Raw genomic sequence first — 3333 nt, 5'->3', positions numbered from 1 at the left:
TGCTGTTTAATTTTTGGGGGGATTTTACTTTTTCTTTGAACGGCCCTGCCCTGTCAGCTGTGTTAAAATTTGCTTTTTATTTGTATATACATAGACTAATGGGCTCTTGTCAATTTTATTTAAGTTTGACGGATTCTGACGGATTTCTAGGTGTTAGACTAACGGGGATACAATTTATGTGTTGGCAACACTGGGCCCGGTGCAGTGAGGCAGTTAGCAGGGTCGGACGTCATCGATAACACACATACTATTTATCTACTGGAAGTACAGTCACTACTTATAATGTCGACATTCTGTTCATTTTTTTTAAATCCCACATTATTATAAGGAAACAGTTTACAGAACTCTGTTGGTCTGCGCATGCGCCAATCGGAAAGAGTGACGCAATATACTATTCACTTCCTCCTTTCTAACTGTCAGCAAATAACGAAAGAAGGCGTTACTTACGCAGACTTTCAATTGAAGCAGAATATTTTTGTATTTTATATATTTAATAATAACTCAAAAAAATAGTAGTCAGATTCTAATAAGGAGAAAAGCATGTTGAAGAGTATTGTTTGCAGATTTTTAAGATGTTTGAGTCGCCGTAATATAACAAATGTAAGACTTCTTAATTGAGGTTTGTTTTATACTAACGCAATGTAGCAAAATATGTTTTTGAAATAGCAAAACCGATCAGCGATAAATCTTTTGCTTTAAAAGATAATTGGGTAGTTGCAGTGTATGAAATCGTCTAAATCAGGGATGTCGAACAGCGCTCTCAAACTGTGAAGCGATTAATACTGTTTCCTACCGTAGCTGAGCTGAAACGACAGTCAGTCAGCTCGCAGTAGCAGTGTTCTGTACGCAGTGTGTTTATCAACTCTGGCGGCTGGTATGGATATGGAACGACGATTCAATAGTGAGTGGACAGATAAATATTTATTTATCTTAAAGGCCGGAAAGGCACATTGCTTAATATGTAGAAAAGAACTTGTATACATTAGCCATCATAATATTAAAAGGCATTTTAATTCTACACGTCATGCTGAAGCTTGTGGACCAGAAAATGTATCCGGTTTCACTCGTGAAAAGGCTGTACAAGAATTAAAATCAAGATTGAATTCAGAAAATCTTCCATCATCATCGGGTGTTCGTAGAACGAGCTTGCTTCGTGCTAGCTACAAAATTTGTGAAATTATTGCAATGGCTTCAAAACTATTTACTGACGCAGAATTTGTGAAAGGCTGTCTCATAGCTGTTGCAAAAGGAATATGTCCGGAATACGTTAATGATTTTAAATCTATATGTTTGTCACGTAATATTGTTGCAGAGCGCGTATCATAAATGGGAGATAACTTGGAGGAACAACTGATAGCAAGAATGAAAACTTTCACTTATTACTCACTACAGCCCTTGATGAAAGTACCGACCGGAAAGATACGGCGCAGCTAGCTACAGTGTATTCATAAGGGGTGTCGATTCAGATTTCAATGTTAATGGAGTTTTTGTACATGTCATTTCACTAAAGGATCGAACTCGAGGTTGAGATATTTTTGAATCTGTAACAAAAACTATGAACAAATTTCAAGTCACGCTAAACGTAATTAATTTTCTACATCAAAACAGTTTACGTTTCTGAACTTGAAGTTGCAGTGCTACAACACATACACACAAAGTTGATATTTCAAACATAATATTAAAAACATTATTATTATGATTTATTTCCGTCACTAACGAACAACATTCATGGAATGACCCAGTAGATAAAACTCTATTATTATTATTATTGTTATTATTATTATTATTATTATTATTATTATTATTATTATTATCATCATCATCATAATGCATCCTCATGTAGGCTACATTCTTTGTTTATCAGAGTTCATCAAGTGCAAATCTAAACTGAGTTCCTAATCAATTGGTAAGATGTATAAAGGTTATCCAAGTACCAGCCGCCGCAGTTTCGCTTTTGTTTACTATCATTCGGCCGGACTGCCTCCTATCTGTGTTCAACCGTTGCACGGTAAGGGAGGAGTGAAGGCTCTGCAGTTCACAGCTCGAGAGCGCTGTTCGACATCCCTGGTCTAAATAGATTCTACTTTATGTTGAAAAAAAAAACCCATGTTAATAGAATGAGTCAAGATATCATCACTTGTTAAGTTTATGCCTGACTGCTCGCGGTACGTCAAGTAGCGCGTACCTAAACATTATTTATCTGTAGTAATGTCACGAGAGGTCTGAGATTTGCCGATAAATCCACCGAGCGAAGCGAGTAGATTTATCTGGAAAATCTCAGACCTCGAGTGACATTTATTAGGACTATTTCGTGAATAAAATAAAAATGTAAATAATATATCCCTAAAATTCGATCACAAAATGTTAATAATTGTATATTTACGAATACTTAACCTATTCAGACACTGTCAAGTTGAAATAGCTGAATATCGATTACTGCAATAAAGAATAATGCCAATTGTGAAAAGCAAAATACAGGTTTAACAATGTTAATTACACTGGTGGCCATAATTCTGGAAACTTTTTGTTTTTGTACTGAATTATTACATCTGTATTTATTCACAGTTTTATACAATTGAACATGTTACTAGCGGCTGATTCTTAATTATGGGGTTATAATAAAGGTAAATTATATTAAAACCTGAATATTTTAACAATAAATAATCATTACTATTTTGGAAATTATGTTCTTGTCGTTTAAGGTCTAAATATTACATTCAGATTTCATTATAATTTCCCATTATTTACTGTAATAAAAACTGGTCCACTGTTGATTTTAAGATTATTGTTGATGAGTAGAAGCATTGTTGAGCACTGTTAGCATACAATATGGACATTATTAGTGTGTTTCTATCATTAGTTTGACTTAGGATTTCGTTCGGTTAAGACCTGATTGCTTTACAACAAACTTGATTGATCATTTTATGACAATGGCTCCAAGAAAGGACTGACGGACACCTTCTAAACGAAGTAGGGCATTCACACTTCGAGAAGAAGGCTGCACATTCAAGGAAATTGCAAGAAAACTTGGTAATGGTGCTATAGTGTCTGGCGTCCAGAAGGTATGTCAGAAGTACAAATCCACAAAGTCTTGTAAAACAACACCTAGGACTGGTAGAAAACCTAAAGAAAGTCTAAGAGATGTGAGGCAGATTTGTCGATTAGCATTGAAAGATCGAAGGAAATCTTCTAAAGAGATATAGGAAGTTCTACATAGGTTAGGCACTCAGGATTCAAAGCTTCTCAATTTCGGCGACGAACGTATTTGAATCCGTCACTTCCAAATATAGAAATCTTTGTTTCATCGCTCCATATCACTTTCGCCCAGTCATC

The 3333-nt window shown here is 35.3% G+C and overlaps 1 protein-coding gene across 11 annotated transcripts in view; it reads right to left on the bottom strand.

The window, feature by feature from the left end:
* Nucleotides 1-9: 9 nt before the first annotated feature.
* The window catches only part of LOC138704679 (mucin-2-like), a 123996-nt gene continuing 120672 nt past the window's right edge, over nt 10-3333 (bottom strand). For all 11 annotated transcript variants that reach the window (XR_011333393.1, XR_011333398.1, XR_011333392.1 and 8 more), the window contains one exon: nt 10-3333. This exon is cut by the window's right edge and continues 629 nt beyond it. The gene's annotated coding sequence lies outside the window, so the exon portion shown is untranslated.

Source organism: Periplaneta americana, chromosome 8, assembly GCF_040183065.1.
Source record: "Periplaneta americana isolate PAMFEO1 chromosome 8, P.americana_PAMFEO1_priV1, whole genome shotgun sequence".
Lineage (NCBI taxonomy): Eukaryota > Metazoa > Arthropoda > Insecta > Blattodea > Blattidae > Periplaneta > Periplaneta americana.
The sequence above is the reverse complement of the archived record's forward strand: the minus strand, read 5'-3'. Positions and strand labels throughout refer to the sequence as shown.